Raw genomic sequence first — 18,273 nt, forward strand, 5'->3', positions numbered from 1 at the left:
TGTTTGCTCTAGGTTCCCCCATGTGGAAAGTTAGTGAACCGGAGCTATCCGGCATGGATGCCTGGAAAGCACACTTCCGTTGACCATTGCAGCTGAGGAACATGGCAGGTTCATTCTGGTGGCTCTGGGGCGAAGTAGCAAAGCCTTGAGTTGACAGGGACCTTTTGCAGATTGGCCACAATGCTGGTTTGTTACCAAGGAGGTTTAGAGTGTGCTGGTTGCTAAAGTGCCCTGTAGGATTCTCCTCCCCTGAGGGTTTGGCACAGGTCGAAGAGCACGGTATACTTCTGGGGACAGGGCATGTTCTGTCGTGTGGCTCCGGGACCACATGATGTGTCATAAATTGGTATTCCAGAGCAGGTCCCTGAGGACAGATGCCTGAAAACCTAATTGGGTTCCATTGAGGCTCTAGGGGCATTTCAGGTTCACTCTTTTAACTCATGATCATTGATTTGGCTATCTCCCTGGATGTAGGTGCTCAGGGTGTTTCAGACTGTGCATTTACGTCCAGACAGGCTGGCAATATTGGGGTGGGCTCAGGGGCCACACAGGTTTCTCCTAATCTGGAATGTTTGGGAAAATCTGATATGCACAGTGTCCTTTGGGATGGCAGCCAGAGTTCTGTGGTGTGGCTCCAGAGATCCCATTCTGGTGGGCATGTGAGCCATGGTTTGGGGAGAGAAGTCTGGAAACACAAATTCGTGTTAGCAAATTTATGACGATGTGATCGCAGGCCCAATGCAAATACCTGAGGACAGCCCATCTGGAACTTTAATTAGAGTGACAGGAAGATAGGAGCACAGGCTTTTCTCTCTATATTGTGTGTCCAGGATGTCCTTGGAATGGAGGTGTGGCCTCATGGGCCCATGGGAGACTTTTCCTTTTATGGATACTGGCGGTTCTCCATAGTTGGGTGGCTTTTTCAGGGAAGGGAAGAGTACTATTTTCCATTTTAATGGTGCCCCAAAACAGGGATTTCAGAGATGGTCTCTGGTTCTGGGCATCTGGGACATCCCACCAAGTCTTAGGATTTGGGCCTAGGGGAGTATGAGGCTTGCAATGCAGGACCATGGTGGTGCAACTGAGAGATTGTTTGAAATGTTGCTCAGGCTGAGGGTCACAATGCCTGTTTGCGCCCATGATGGCCCTCAGGAGAGGACATGGTCCCATTGGTCTTTTAACTTGCTCCCCCTTTGAGGGTTGGACACCCATTCCAAAAGCCAAGTTTCTTGATATGAGGAAGGAGGAGATCTCTATAGTGCTTCACATTCCCCCATTGGCAGGGATTCCAGCAAAGGTGTGGGGTCAGGTGCCTAAACACCAAGGATGGGTAGAGATGACGTATTTGGGCCATGACAATCACAAATGCTAGATGTGTGACCCACACTCTAGTGACTGACACTAGGTCGGGGCTCAGGCTTTGTCAGACCCAGCACTAGAGGCCATGGCAACCTATAAATCAGGCTTCCCTAGAGGGCCAAGCAGATTGATCCTCATGTGGGGTTTCTGGCCAGACTCTCCAGGCACTTCTTTCTATAGGGAAGGCAGAATACTGCGTTGTGGATCCAGAATTCCCTGTCAAGAGGGCTTGGTGACCAGTCGAGTGAAGATGGAATTGTAAACAAAAGCTACGGTTCAATTCAGTGCCAAGCAGAAGGTAGTTCCTATGTGCAGCGGCTTATTCGAGATATCCAGCACCTGAGTAAGAGCAGATGTCAGATACTTGCTCACACTGGAGTTTGTGTCTATGATGACTGACAAATGGAAGGGTAGCGTCAAGAAGCCATGGAGGTGTTTTTACGTTGAGGCTTATGAGCTGCTCCAAATAGCAAGGATCCGTTCTACTGGACAGGTGGAGACTGTTTTATTTGCTCCAGGTTCCAACATGTGGAAAGTTTGTGTAGCAGAGCTCTACTGCATGGATGCCTGGCAAGTTCTACTCCATTGACCATTGCAGCTGAAGAACATGGCAGGTTTGTTCTATGGTCTCTGGAGCGAAGTACCAAGTCCTTGAGTTGACATAGAATCTCTTGTAGATGGGCTACAATGCTGGTTTGTTACCAGGGAGATCTTAGAATGTGCTTGTGGCTAAGTTGCTGTGCAGGATTCTACTACCCTGGGCTTTGGCACAGATGGAAGGGCACGGTTTCCTTCTGGGGACAGGAGATGTTCTGTTGTGTGGCCCCAGGACTACATGTTGTATCGTAAGTTCACATTCCAGAACAGGCCTCTGTGGACAGATATCTGAAAACAGAATCTAGGGCTCCAATGACTTCTTAGAAGCATGTTGGTTTCACAAATCTTGCTCAGAACCATTGATTTGGCTGTCTGCCTGGATGTAGGTGATCAGGGTGTTTCAGACTGTGCATTTGCATTCAGAGAATTCTCCAATATTGTGATAGGCTCAGGGACCTTGCAGGTTTCTCCTAATCTAGAAGGTTTGGCAACTGTGATGGACACAGTTTCCTTGGGGATGGCAGGGACAGTCCTGTGGTGTGTATCCAGAGACCCCATCTTGGAGGGCATGTGTGCCATGGTTTTGGTAGAGAAGTCTGCAAACACGAATTCTGATTAGGGTGAGTGGTGAGGTGATCGCAGGCCCAGTGCTTAGACCTGGAGGGCAGCTCGTCTGGAACTGTAATTAGGGTGACTGGAAAGCGGTAGCACAGGTTTTCCTCTCTGGATTGTATGTCCAGGATGGCCTCGGAATGCAGGTGTGTTCTCATGGGTCCATGGGAAAATTTTCCTCTCTATGGATCCTGGTGACTCCCAATAATTTGGTGGCATTTTCGGGGAAGGGAAGAGTGCTGTTTTCCATTTAAGAGGTACCCCAAAACAGGGATTCCAGACATGGGCTCTGGGTCTGGGTACCTCTAAAATTTGACCAAGTTTTACAATTTGAGCATAGAGGCATACGAGGCCTGCAATGTGGGATCATGGTGGTGAAACTGAGAGGGATTGTTCAAAGGCATGCTCAGACTGAAGGTCACATGCCTTTTTGTGCCGAGGGTGGCCCTCAGGAGTGGATGTATTCTCATTGGTCTTGCAACTGGCTCCCCCTTTGAGGGTTGGACAACCATCCCAACAGCCAGGTTTATTGCCATGGGGAAAGAGGAGTTTTCTATTGTGATTCAACTTCCCCCATTGGCAGGGATTCCAGCAAAGGTCTGGGGACAGGTGCCTGAAAACCAAGGATGGGTAGAGATGACGTACTTGGGCCATGGCCATCCCAAATGCTAGATATTGGGCCCGCTCTCTGTTGGCTGAAACTCGATTGGGCCTCAGGCTCTGTCAGAGTCAGCACTAGTGGCTGTGGCAGCCTGTAAATCGGAGTTGAATCGAGGGCCGAGCAGATTGATCCTCATGTTGGATTTCTGGGTAGAATCACCAGGTATTTCTTCATTTGATGGGGAAGGCAGAATGCTGCGTTGTGGCTCCAGATTTCCCTATCAAGCGGCTTGGGGACCAGTTGGTTGAGGATGGAATTGTAAACACAAGCTACGGTTCAATTCAGTGCCAAGTGGAAGGCAGTTCCAATGTGCAGTGGTTTATTCGAGACATCCAGCACCGGAATAAGGGTGAATGTCAGATGTGTGCTCACACTAGAGTTTGTGTCTATGATGACCGACCAATGGAGGGGTGGCGTCAAGAGGCCATGGAGGTGTTCACCCGCTGAGGCCTGTGAGCTGCTGCAAACAGTAAGGTTTCCTTGTGCTGGCCAGGTAAAGTCTGGTTTCCTTGCTCTAGTTTCTTCCATGTGGTAAGTTTGTGAAGCAGAGCTCTCTGGCATTGATGCCTGGAAAGCACAGCTCCATTGACCATTGCAGCTGAGGAAGATGGCAGGTTTGTTCTAGTGCTCTGGGGCGAAGTACCAAGGTCTGAGTTGAAATGGGTTCTCTTGCAGTTAGGTCACAATGCTGGTTTGTTACCAGGGAGATCTTAGAATGCGCAGGTTGCTAAGGTGCCATGCAGGATTCTTCTACTCTGAGAATTTGGCACAGGTCGAAGAGAACGGTATCCTTCCGGGAACAGGAGATATACTGTCGTGTGGCTCAGAGTCATAATTTGGCATTCCAGAAAAGGCCCCTGAGGACAGATGCCTGAAAACCTAATGGGGTTACATTGAAGGCCTAGGGGCATTTTAGGTTCAATCTTTAACACACGATCATTGACTTGGCTGTCCCCCTGGATGAAGGTGATCAGGGTGTTTCAGACTGCGTATTTGCATCCTGAGTGGCCGGCAATATTGGGGTGGGCTCAGGGGCCTTACAGGTTTCTCCTAATCTGGAAGGTTTGGGCAACTCTGATATACACAGTGTCCTTGGGGATGGCAGCCAGAGTTCTGTGGTGTGGCTCCAGAGATCCCATTCTGGTGGGCATGTGAGCCATGGGTTTGGGAGAGAAGTTTGGAAATACAAATTCGGGTTAGTGACTTTCTGGTGATGTGATATCAGGCCCAGTGTGTATACCTGGAGGGCAGCTCATCAGGAACATTTTAGGGTGACAGGAAGGCAATAACACAGGCTTTTTTCTCTAGATTGTGTGTCCAGGATGGCCTTGGAATGCAAGTGTGGTCTCATGTTTCCATGGGCGACTTTTCCTCTCTAAGGATCCTGGCGGCTTTCCATACTTTGGTGGCTTATTCGGGGAAGGGAAGAGAGCTGTTTTCCATCTTAGGGGTGTCCCAAAACAGGGATTCCAGATACAGGCTCTGGTTCTGGTCATCTGGGACATCCCACCAAGGTTTAGGATTTGGAACTAGGGCCGTATGAGGCCTGCAATGCAGGTTCATGATGGTGCAACTGAAGGATTGTTTGAAAGCATGCTCAGGCTGAGGGTCACAAAGTCTGTTTGCACCCATGGCGGCCCTCCGGAATGGGCGTGGTCTCATTGATGTTGTAACTGGATCCCCCTTTGAGGTTTGGACACCCAACCCAACAGCCAAGTTCCCTGCCATGAGGAAGGAGGAGTTCTCTATTATGCTTCAGGTTACCCCATTGTCAGGGATTCCAGCAAAGGTCTGGGGACAGGTGCCTGAATAACAAGGATGGGTAGAGATGACATACTTAGGCCATGGCAATAACAAATGCTAGATGTGGGGCCATTCTCTGGTGACTGACACTAGGTCGGGACTCAGGCTCTGTCAGACACAGCACTAGTGGCCAGGGCAACGTATAAATTGTGGGTCCCTCGAGGGCCAAGCAGATTGATCCTCATGTGGGGTTTTTGGCCAGACTCTCCAGGCACTTCTTTCTATAGGGAAGGCAGAATGCTGCGTTGTGGCTCCAGAATTCCTTATCAATAAGGATTAGGGACCGTTGGGTGAGGATGGAATTGTAAACTCAAGCTACAGTTCAATTCAGTGCCAAGCAGAAGTCAGTTCCTATGTGCAGCGACTTATTCGAGATATCCAGCACCTGAGTAAGGCGGATGTCAGATACTTGCTCACACTGGAGTTTGTGTCTATGATGACTGTCAAAAGGAGGGGTGGCGTCAAGAAGCCATAGAGGGGTTTTCACATTGAGGCTTATGAGCTGCTTCAAACAGCAAGGTTTTGTTCTACTGGAAAGTTGGAGAATGGTTTATTGGCTCCAGGTTCCAACATGTGGAAAGTTTGCGTAGCAGAGCTCTACCGCATGGATCCCTGGAAAGCTCAACTCCATTGACCATTGCAGCTGTAGAACATGGCAGATTCGTTCTGGTGTCTCTGGAGCGAAGTACCAAGTCCTTGAGTTGACATGGAATCTCTTGCTGATGGGCCACAATGCTGGTTTGTTACCAGGGAGATCTTAGAATGTGCTTGTGGCTAAGGTGCTGTGCAGGATTCTCCTACCTTGGGCTTTGGCACAGATGGAAGTGCATGGTTTCCTTCTGGGGACAGGAGATGTTCTGTTGTGTGGCTCAGGGACCTCATGTTGTATCATAAGTTCGCATTCCAGAACAGGCCTCTAAGTACATATTTCTGAAAACCGAATCAAGTGTTCCAATGACATCCTAGGGGCATGTTACGTTCACTATTCTGACTCAGGACAATTGAATTGTCTGTCTGCCTGGATGTAGGTGATCAGGGTTTTTCAGACTGCGCATTTGCGTTCAGAGAGGCCGCCGAAATTGGGGTTGGCTCAGGGGCCTTGCAGGTTTCTCCTAATCTAGAATTTTTGGGCTACTGTGACGGGCACAGTTTCCTTGGGGATGGCAGGGACAGTCCTGTGGTGTGAATCCAGAGACCCCATCCTGGAAGGCATGTATGCCATGGTTTTGGTGGATAAGTCTGCAAACACAAATTTTAATTAGGGTGAGTGGCGAGGTGATCGCAGGCCCAATGCTTAGACCTGGAGGGCAGCTCATTTGGAACTGTAATTAGGGTGACTGGAAGGCAGTAGCACAGGCTTTCCTCTCTGGATTGTGTGTCCAGGATGGCCTCGGAATGCAGGTATATTCTCATGGGTCCATGGGAGATGTTTCTTTTCTATGGATCCTGGTGGATCCCCATAGTTTGGTGGCTTTTTCAGAGAATGGAAGAGTGCTGTTTTCTATCTTAGGGGTGCCCCGAAACAAGGATTCCAGAGACAGGCTGTGGGTCTGGGCACCTCGAAAATCTCATCAAGTTTTAGGATTTGAGCCTAGAGGCGTACCATTCCTGCAATGAGGAATTATGGTGGTGCAACTGAGAGTGATTGCTTGAGAGTGAGCTCAGGCTGAGGGTCACAATGCCGTTTTGTGCCCAGGGCAGCCCTCACGCTTGGGCATGGTCTCATTGATGTTGTAACTGGCTCCCCCGTTGAGAGTTGGACACCCATCCCAATAATCAGGTTTATTGCCATGGGGAAAAAGGAGTTCTCTATTGTGCTTCAGGTTCCCCCATTGGCAGGGATTCCAGCCAAGGTCTGGGGACAAGTGCCTGAATATCAGGAATGGGTAGAGGTGATGTACTTGGGCCATGACCATCCCAAATGCTAGGTAAGGGGCATGCTCTCTGGTGGCTGAAACTTGGTTGGGGCTCTGGCTCTGTCAGACACAGCACTAGTGGTCATGGCAGCCTATAAATCGGGGTTGACCCGAGGTTCGAGCAGATTGATCCTCATGTGTGTTTTCTGGGCAGACTCACCAGGCACATCTTCATTCGATGGAGAAGGAAGAATGCTGCGTTGTGGTTCCAGATTTCCCTATCAAGAGGGTTGGGGACCAGTCGGGTAAGGATGGAATTGTAAACACAAGCTACGGTTCAATTCAGTGCCAAATGGAAGTCAGGTCCAATGTTCAGTGGTTTATTGGAGACATCCAGCACCGGGATAAGGGTGCATGTCAGATGTTAGCTCACACTGGAGTTTGTGTCTATGATGACCAATCGAGGGGTGGCGTCAAGAGGCCATGGAGGAATTCACACGCTGATGCCTGTGAGTTGCTCCAAACATAAGGTTTCCTTCTACTGGGCAGGTGAAATCTGATTTGTTTGCTCTAGGCTCCCCTATGTGGAAAGTTTTCGAAGCAGAACTCTCCTGCATGGATGCCTGGAAAGCACACCTCCATTGACCCTTGCAGCTGAGGAACATGGCAGGTTTGTTTTGGTGACTCTGGGGCGAAGTACCAAGTCCTTGAATTAACATGGAATCTCTTGCAAATGGGCCACAATGCTGGTTTGTTATCAAGGAGTTTTTAGAATGGGCTGGTGGCTAAGGTGCTATGCAGTATTCTCCTACCCTGAGGGTTTGGCACAGGTCGAAGAGCACGGTAACCTTCTGGGGAGAGGACATGTTCTGTCGTGTGGCTCAGGGACCACATGATGTGTCATAAAATGGTATGCCAGAACAAGCCCCTGAGGACAGATGCCTGAAAACTAATGGGGTTCCATTGAAGACCTAAGGGCATTTCAGGTTCAATCTTCTAACTCACGACCATTGACTTGACTGTCTCCCTGGATGTAGGTGATCAGGGTGTTTCAGACTGTGCATTTGCATCTAGAGTGACCGGCAATATTGGGGTGAACTCAGGGGCCGTACAGGTTTCTCCTAATCTGGAATGTTTGGGCAACTCTGATTTGCACAGTGTCCTTGGGGATGGTAGCCAGTGTTCTGTGATGTGGCTCCAGAGATCCCATTCCGGTTGGCATGTGTGCCATGGTATAGGGAGAGAAGTGTGGAAACACAAATTCGGGTTAGCAATTTGGTGGCGATGTTATTGCAGGCCCAATGTGTAGAACTGGAGGGCAGCTCATCAGGAACTTTTATTAGGGTGACTGGAAGGCAGGAGCACAGACTTTTCCTTCTGGATTGTGTTTCCAGGATGGCCTCTGAATGCAGGTGTGGTCTCATGGGTCCATTGGATACTTTTCCTTCTATGGATCCTGGCGGCTCTCCATAGTTTGGTGGCTTTTTCGGGGAAAGGAAGAGTACTCTTTTCCATTTTAGGGGTGCTACGAAACAGGGATTCCAGAGATGGGCTCTGGTTCTGGGCATCTGGGACATCCCACTAAGGGTTAGGATTTGGGCCTAGAGGCATAGGAAGCCTTCAATGCGAGATCATGGTGGTGGAACTGAGAGGGTTTGTTTGAAAGCATGCTCAGGCTGAGGGACACAATGCCTGTTTGCACTCAGGTCGGCCCTCAGGAGTGGGCATGGTCTCATTGATCTTGTAGTTGGCTCCCCCATTGAGGGTTGGGCACCCATCCAAACAGCCAAATTTCCTGCCATGAGGAAGGAGCAGTTCTCTATTGTGCTTCAGGTTCCCCCATTGGCAGGGATTCCAGAAATATTCTGGGGACAGGTGCTTGAAAACCAAGGATGGGTAGAGATGAAGTACTTGGTCCATGGAAATCCCAAATGCTAGTTGTGGGGCCCAATCTCTGGTGACTGATACTAGGTCGGGGCTCAGGCTCTGTCAGACACAGCACTAGTGGCCATGGCAGTCTATAAATCGGGGTTGACTTGAGGGCAGAGCAGATTGATCCTCATATTGGTTTTTTTGGGCTGACTCACCAGGCAATTCTTCATTTGATGGGGAGGGGAAAATGCTGCATTGTGGCCCAAGATTACCCTATCAACAGGGCTTGGGACCAGTTTGGTGAGGATGGAATTGTAAACACAACCTATGGTTCAATGCAGTGCCGAGTGGAATGCAGTCCCTATGTGCAGCGGCTTATTCAAGATATCCAGCACCTGAGTAAGGGCAGATGTCAGATACTTGCTCACACTGGAGTTTGTGTCTATGATGACTGACAAACGGAGGGGTGGCGTCCAGAGACCATGGAGGCATTTTCACGTTGAGGTTTATGAGGTGCTCCAAACAGCAAGGTTTTTTTCTACTGGGCAGGTGAAGTTTGCTTTATATGCTCAAGTGTCCCCGTGTGGAAAGTTTGTGTAGCAGAGCTCTAAAGCATGGATGCATGGAAAGCTCAACTCCATTGACCATTGCAGCTGAGGAACATAGCAGGTTCTTTCTGGTGTCTCTGGAGCGAAGTACCAAGTCCTTCAGTTGACATGGAATCTCTTGCAGATGGGCCACAATGCTGATTTGTTACCAGGGAGATCTTAGAATGTGCTTGTGGCTAAGGTGCTATGCAGGATTCTACTACCCTGAGGTTGTGATGGTGGCAAAGGTGCTGTGCAGGACTCTACTAACCTGGGCTTTTGCACATATGGAAGGACACGGTTTCCTTCTGGGGACAGGAGATGTTATGTTGTGTGGCCCAGGGACCACATGTTGTATCATAAGTTTGCATTCCAGAACAGGCCTCTGAGGACAGCTCTCTGAAAATCGAATCTAGGTTTCCAAGGACATCCTTAGGGCATGTTAGGTTCACTATTCTGACGCAGGAGCATTGATTTTGCTGTCTGTCTGGATGTAGGTGATCAGAATGTTTCAGACTACGCATTTGCATTCAGAGCAGCCACCAATATTTGGGTAGGCTCAGGGGCCTTGCAGGTTTCTCCTAATCTAGAATTTTTGGGCTACTGTGACAGGCACAGTTTCCTTGGGGATGGCAGGGACAGTCCTGTGGTGTGGATTCAGAGACCCTATCCTGGAGGACATGTGTGCCATGGTTTTGGTCGAGAAGTCTGAAGACCCAAATTCAGATTAGGATGAGTGGCGATGTGTTTACAGGCCCAATGCATAGACCTGGAGGGCAGCTCGTCTGGAATTGTAATTAGGGTGAAAGGAAGGCAGTAGCACAGGCTTTTCTTTCTGGATTGTGTGTCCAGGATGGCCTCGGAATGCAGTTGGGCTCTCATGGGTCCAAGGGGACTTTTCCTCTCTTTGTATCCTGGTGGATCCCCTTAATTTGGTGGCTTTTTCAGTGAAGGAAAGAGTGCTGTTTTCTATCTTAGGAGTGCCCCAAAACAGGGATTCCAGACACGGGCTCTGGGTCTGGGTACCTGGAAAATCTCACCAAGTTTAAGATTTGAGCCTAGAGTGGTACCAGGCCTGCAATACGGGATCATGGTGGTGCAACTGAGATGGATTTTTTGAAAGCATGCTCAGGATGAAGGTCACAATGCCTGTTTGCACCCAGAGTGGCCCTCAGGAGTGGGCATGGTCTCATTAATGTTGTAACTGGCTCCCCTTTGAGGGTGGGACACCCATCCCAGCAGCCAGGTTTATTGCCATGTGGAAGGAGGAGTTCTCTATTGTTCTTCAGGTTCCCCCATTGGCAAGGATTCCAGTAAAGGTCTGGGGATAGGGGCCTGAACATCAAGGATGGATAGAGATGACGTATGTGGGCCATGGCCATCCCATATGCTGGATATGGGTCCGGCTCTCTGGTGGTTGAAACTCGATCAGGGCTCAAGCTCTGTCAGACACAGCACTAGTGGCCATGGCAGCCTATAAATCGGGGTTGACTCGAGGGCCGAGCAGATTGATCCTCATGTGGGGTTTCTGGCCAGACTCACTAGGCACTTCTTTATTCAATGGGGAAGGCAGAATGCTGCATTGTGGCCAAAGAATTCCCTATCAAGAGGGCTGGGGTACCAGCTGGGTGAGGATGGAATTGTAAACACAAGCTACGGTTCAATCCAGTGCCAAGCAAAATGCAGTTCTATTGTGCATTGGCTGCTTCCAGATATCCACCACTGGAGTAAAGATGGATGTCAGATGTTTGCTCATGCTGGAGTTTTTGTCTACGATGACCGACCAAAGGAGGGGTGGTGTGCAGAGGCCATGGAAAATTTCCCAGGCTGGTGTGTGTGAGATGATCCAAACAGCAAGGTTTCCTTCTACCGGACAGGGGGAATATGTTTTATTTGCTCCAGGGTCCCCCCATGTGGAAAGTTTGAGTAGCAAAGCACTACCTCATGGATGCCTGAAAAGCACACCTCCATTGACTATTGCAACTGAGGAAAACTGCCGGTTCATTCTCTTGCCTCTGAGGTGAAGGCCTGGAGTTGACATGGAGTCTCATGAAGATGGGCCACAATGCCGGTTTGTTACCAGAGAGATCTTACAATGTGCTGGTGGCTAAGGGACCATGTAGGATTCAACTATTCAGAGGGTTTGATACCGGTCAAAGAACACAGTTTCCTTCTGGGACCAGAGATGTTCTATTGTGGGGCTCACGGACCACATGTTGTATCATAAGTTGGTATTCCAGAACAGGTCTCTGAGGACAGATGCCTGAAAATTTAATCTGGGGTTCCAATGAAATCCTAGGGGAATTTTTCAGGTTCAAACCTCTGACTCAGGATCTTTGACATCGATGGCTGCCTAGATGTAGGCGATCAGGGTGTTCCAGACTGTGCATTTGTTTACAGAGTGGCAACCAGTATTGGGGTGGGCTCAGGGGCCTTGCAGGTTTCTCCTAATTTGGAAGGATTGGGCAACTTTGACAGGCACAGTTTTCTTGGCAATGGTAGGCACAGTCCTGTGGTGTGGCTCCAGAGACCCCATCCTGGAGGGCATGTGAGCCATGGTTTTGGGAGGGAAGCCTGCAAACACAAACACGGGTTAGGTTTAGTGGCGAGGTGATCATAGGCCCAATGCATAGACCTGGAGGGTAGCTCTTCAGGAACTGTACATTGTGTGCCTCGAAGGCCGTAGCACAGGCTTTTATATCTGGATTGTGTATCCACGATGGATTAGGAATGCAGTTGTGGTCTCAGGGGTCCACGGGTGATTTTTCCTCTCAAGTGTCCTGTTGGCTCCCTATAGTTTGGTGGCTTTGTCAGAGAGGGAAGAGTTTTGTTTTCCATATTAAGGGTGTCCCACAACAGGGATTGCACTGACGTGCTCTGGATCTGGGCACCTGGAAATACCCACCAAGCGTTATGATTTGGGCCTAGGGGCTTACCAGGCCTCCAGTGCAAGTAAGTCCTGGAGGTACAACTGAGAGCGTTTGTTTGATATCATGCTCAGGCTGAGGGTATCAATGCCAGCTTTTGCCCGTGTTGGCCCTCAGGAGTGAGCGTGGTCTCAATGGCCATGCAGTAGCCTACCACTCTGAGTGTTGGACACCCTTCCCAACTTCCAGGAATCCTGCCATGCTGAAGGAGGATTTCTCTATTGTGATTCAGGTACCCCAATTGGTAGGGGTTCCAGGAAAAGTCTGGGGACAGATCCCTGAATACCAAGGATGGTTAGAGATGACGGTCCTGGTCCTTGGCCTGTCTCACAGGCTGGATATGGGCCCCGCCTTCTGGGCGGCTAACAAGAGGTCTGGGCTCAGGCTCTGTCAGACACAGTACTAGGGGCCAGGGCTGTCTATAATTCGGGGTTCCCTCGAGGGCCGAGTAGATTGATCCTCATGTGGAGTTTCTGAGAAGACTCACCAGGCCCTTCTTTTTTCTATGGGGAAGAAAGAATGCTGCTTTGTGGCTGCAGAATTCCCTATCATGAGGGCTTGAGGACCAGTAGAGTGAGGATGGAACTGTAAACCCAAGCTACGGATAAATTCAGTGAAAAGTGAATGGCATTTCCAGTGTGCAGCGGCTGATTCGAATGTCCAGCACCAGAGTAAGGGCAGCTGTCAGATGTCTTCTCATGCTGGAGTTTGTGTCTATGATGACCAACAAATGGAGGGGTGGCATCAAGAGGCCATGGAGGATTTCCCAGGCTGGGGCTTGTGAGATGCTTCAAACAGCAAGGTTTCCTTCTACCGGACAGGAGCAGTCTGGTTTGTTTGCTCGAGAGTCCCCCATGTGGAAAGTTTGGGTTACAGAGCAGTCCCACATGGATGCCTGGAAAGCACACCTCTATTGAATATTGCAGCTGAGGAACATGGGAGGTCCATTCTGGAGGCTCTGCGGCGAAGTACCAAAGCCTTGAGTTGACATGGAATCTCATGAAGATGGCTCACAATGCTGGCTTGTTACCATTGAGATCTTAGAATCTGCTGGTGGCTAAGGGCAGAGTAGGATTCATCTACCCTGAGGGTTTGACACAAGTCTAAGAGCACGGCTTCCATCTGGGGAAAGGAGATGTTCTGTTGTGGGGCTCCGGGACCATATGTTGTATCACAAGTTCATACTCCAAAACAGGTCTCTGAGGACAGATGCCTAAAAACCTACTCTAGGGTTACAATGAGGTCATAGGGGAATGTCAGTTTCAATCTTCTGACTCAGGAACATTGACTTGGGTGTCTTCCTGGATTCAGGTGATCAGGGTGTTTCAGCCTGTGCATTTGCATCCAAAGCGGCCTCCAATATTGGGGTGGGCTCAGGGGCCTTGCAGGTTTCTCCTTATCTCAAGGCTTTGGGCAACTGTGAGGGCCACATTTTCCTTGGAGATGACAGGCACAGTCCTGTGGTGTGGCTCCAGAGACCCCATCCTGGAGGACAGATGAGCCATGGTTTGGGGAGAGACGTCTGCAAACACAAACTCAGGTTAAGGTTAGCGGCGAGGTGATCGCAGGCCCAATGCATAGACCTGGAGGGCAGCTCGTCAGGAACTGTAAATCAGGTGCCTCGAAGGCGGTAGCACAGGCTTTTGTATCTGGCTTGTGTGTCCAGGATGGCCTCGGAATGCAGGTGTGATCTCATGGATCCTTGGTAGATTTTTCCTCTCAAGCATCCTAGCTGTTCCCTATACTATGGTGGCTTTTTCGTCGATGGGAAGAGTGCTATTTTCCATCTTAGAGGTGCCCCAAAACAGGGATTCCAGAGACGGGCTGTGGCTCTGGGCGCCTGAAAAATCCCACCAGGGATTAGTATTTGGGCTTAGGGCCATACCAGGCCTGCAAAGCGGGATCTTGGAGATGCAACTGAGAGCGTTTGTCTAAAAGCATTCTCAGGTTAGGGGTCACAAAGCCTGCTTGTGTCCAGGGAAGCCCTCATGAGTGGGCGGGTTCTCCTTGGACATTCAGCTGGCTACCACTCTGAGGTTTGGACACCCATCCCAAAAGCCAGGATTCCTGCCATGGGGAAGGAGGAATTCTCTATTGTGCTCCAGGTTCCCCCATTGGCAGGGATTCCATCAAAGGTCTGGGGACAGATGCCTGAACCAAGAATGGGTAGAGATGACAGCCCTGGGTTGTGGCCGATCTCACATCCTGGAGATGGGGCCCGCCCTCTGGGTCCTGAAATGAGGTCGGAGAGGAGTTTCTGTCAGACACAGCAATAGAGGCCAGGGCAACCTATAAATTGGGGTTCCCTCAAGGGTCGAGTAGATTTATCCTCATGTAGGGCTTCTAGGCAGTCTCACCAGGCCCTTTTTCTTACTATGGGGAAGGCAGAATGCTGCGCTGTGGCTTCAGAATTCCCTATCAAGAAGGCTTACTGAACACTAGGGTGAGGATGGAATTGTAAACCAAAGCTACTTTTAAATTCAGTGCCAAGCAAAAGACAATTCCAGTGTGTAGCAGCTGATTCAAATATCCAGCACTTGCATAAGCACGGATGTCAGTTGATTGCTCACGCTGGAATTTGTGTCTATGATGACCAAAAAATGGATTGTTGGCCTCAAGAGGACATGGAAGATTACCCACGCTTGGGCTTGTGAGATACTCCATACAGCTATGTTTCCTTTTACCATACAGGGGAGTCTTGTTTGTTTTCTCCAGGGTTCCCCATGTGGAAAGTTGGTATCATAAGACTCCCACTGGATGCCTGGAAAGTACACCTACATTGACTATGGCAGCTGACGAACATGGCAGTTTTGTTCTGGTGACACTGGGGTGAAGTACCAAGGCCTTGAGTTGTCATGGAGTCTCATGAAGATGGGTCGCAATGCTGGTTTGTTGTGAGGGAGATCATAGAATATACTGGTTGCCAGAAGGCCTTGCAGTATTCATCTACCCAGAGTGTTTGACACAGGTCCAAGAGCATGTTTTCCTTCTGGGGACAGGAGATGCTCTGTTGTGTGGCTCAGGGACCATGTTGTATCATAAGTTTATATTCAGAACATCCCTCTGAGTACAGATACCTGAAAACATAATCTAGTGTTCCAATGAATCCTAGGGGCATGTCAGGTGCAATCTTCTGTCTCAGGACCATTGTCTTGGCTATCAGCCTGGATGTAGGTGACAGGGTGTGTCAGACTGCACATTTGTGTCCAGAGCGGCCTGCGATATTGGGGTGGGCTCAGGGGCCTCACAGGTTTCTCATAAACTAGAGGGTTTGTGCAATAGTGACAGGCACAGTTTCCTCGAGGAAGACAGGTACACTCCCGTGGTGTGGCTCCAGATACCACAACCGGGAGGGCATGTGAGCCATCGTTTTGGGAGGGATGTCTGCAAGCACAAACTCGGGTTAGGGTTAGTGGCAAGATGATCGCAGGACCAATGCATAGATATAGAGGGCAGCTCGTCAGGAACTTTTAATCAGGTGACTCAAAGGCGGTAACACAGGCTTTTCTCTCTGGATTGGGTGTTCAGGACGGCCTCGGAATGCAGGTGTGGCCTCATGGGTCCATGGGAGATTTTTCCGCTCTAAGGATCCTGGCGGCTCCCAATAGTTGGTAGCTTTCTCGGGGAAGAGAAGAGTGCTCTTTTCCATGATAGGGGTGCCCCAAAATAGGAATTCCAGAGACGGGTTCTGGGCCTGGTGCCCTGGAAAATCCCACCAAGTGTTAGGATTGGGCCTAGTGGCTTACCAGACCTACATGCAGGATCCTGGAGGTGCAAGTGAGAGGTCTTGTTTGAAATCATGCTCAGGCTGAGGGTCACAATGGCTGCTTGTGCCCAGGGTGGCCCTCAGGAATGGAACTTAGCCATGGAACTGGCTCCCACTGTGAGGGTTGGACACCCATCCCAACAGCCAGAATCCTGCCATGGGGAAAAAAGAGTTCTCTATAGTGTTTCAGCTTCCTCCATTAGCAGGGGTTCCAACAAAGGTCTGGGGACAGATGCCTGAATACCAAGGATGGGTAGAGATGACGGACATGGGCCATGGCCAGTCTGAAATCGTGGATATGGGCCCCGATCTCTGGGTGGCTGACACTAGTTCTTGGCTCAGGATCTATCATACACAGCACTAGGGCCCATGGCAGCCTATAAATCGGCGTTCCCTCGAGTGCTGAACAGATTGATCTTCATGTAGGGTTTCTGGTCAGACTCACCAGGCCCTTCTTGTTTCTATGGGGAAGGCAGAATTCTGCATTGTGTCTCCAGAATTCCCTATCAAGAGGGCTTGTGGATCAGGAGGCTGAAGATGGAATTGGAAACCCAAGCTATGGTTACATTCTGTATCAAGTGAAAGCCATTTCCAGTGTGCAGCGGTTGAATCCAATATTCAGCACCTGAGTAAGCGTGGATGTCAGATATTTGCTCATGCTGGTGTTTGTGTCTATGATGACCCACAAATGGAGGGGTGGCATCAAGAGGCCATGGGGGATTTCCCAGGCTGGGGCTTGTGAAATAATCCAAAAAGCAGGGTTTCCTTCTACTGGACAGGGGCAGTCTGGTTTGTTTGCTCCAGGGTCCCACATGGGGAAAGAATGGGTAGCATAGCTCTCCCGCATGGATGCCTGGAAAGCACACCTCCAGTGACCATTGCTCCTGAGAAACATAGCAGGTTCATTCTGGTGGCTCTGAGGCAAAGTACCAAGGGCTGGATTGGACATGGAATCTCATGAAGATAGGTCACAATGCTGGTTTGTTACCAGGGAGATCATAGAAAGTGCTACTGGCTAAGGGGCCGTGCAGGATTCATCTACCCTGAGGATTTGACACAGATCCAAGAGCCCAGATTCTGTCTGGGGACAGGAGATGTTCTGTAGTGTGGCTAAGGGACCATGTGTTGTATCATAAATTAGTATTCCAGAACAGGAATGATGACAGATGCCTGAAAATCTAATCTAGGGTTCCAATGAAGTCCTTGGGGCATGTCAGGTTCAATCTTCTTACTCAGGACCATTGACTCTGGTGTCTGCCTCAGTGGAGGTGATCAGGGAATATCAGACTACGCATTTTCATCCAGAGCAGCATCTAATATTGTGGTGGGCTCATGGTCCTTGCAGTTTTCTCCTTATCTGGAGGGTTTTTTGCCACTATGATGTGCACAGGTTCCTTGGGGATGGCAGGCACAGTCCTTTGGTGTGGATCCAGAGACCCCATCCTGGAGGGAATGTGAGCCATGGTTTTTGAAGAAAAGTCTACAAACACAAACTCGGTTTTGGGTTAGCGGCATGGTGATCACAGGCCCAATGCATAGACCTGGAGGGCAAAAAGTCAGATACAGTAAATCAGGTGACTCTAAGGCGGTAGCACAGGCTATTGTATCTGGATTGAATTACCAGGATGGCCTTGGAATGCAGGTGTGGTCTCATTGGTCAATGGTAGATTTTTCCTCTCAAGGATCCTGTTGGATCCCAATAGTTTGGTGGCTTTTCAGGAAAAGGAATAATGTTGTTTTCTATCTTAGGGGTGCCCCAGGACAGGGATTTTAGAGACAGGTTTTGGGTCTGGGCACATGGAAAATCCCACCAATGGTTAGGATTTGGGCCTAGGGGCATACAAGACCTGCAATGCGGGTCCTGGAGGTGCAACTGAGAGCATTCTTTTGGAAAGCATGCTCAAGTTGAGGGTCACAATGTCTGCTTGTTCCCATGCAGCCAAATCCCATTCTGAGGTTTGGACACCCATTCCAAAGCCTGGATTCCTCTCTTGGGTAAGGAGGAGTTCTCTATTGTGCTTCATGTTCCCCCATTGGTAGGGATTTCAGCTATGGTCTAGGGGACAGATGCCTGAATACCATGGATGGGTAAAGATGACTGACATGGGCCATCGCTGGTCTCACATGCTGGATATGGGCTCCGCCCTCTGAGTGGCTGACATGAGTTCGGGGCTCAGGCTGTCAGCCACAGCACTAGTGGCCAGGGCAAACTATAAATCAGGGTTCCCTCGTG

The sequence above is a fragment of the Neovison vison genome, chromosome 5 (genome assembly GCF_020171115.1).
Source record: "Neovison vison isolate M4711 chromosome 5, ASM_NN_V1, whole genome shotgun sequence".
NCBI lineage: Eukaryota > Metazoa > Chordata > Mammalia > Carnivora > Mustelidae > Neogale > Neogale vison.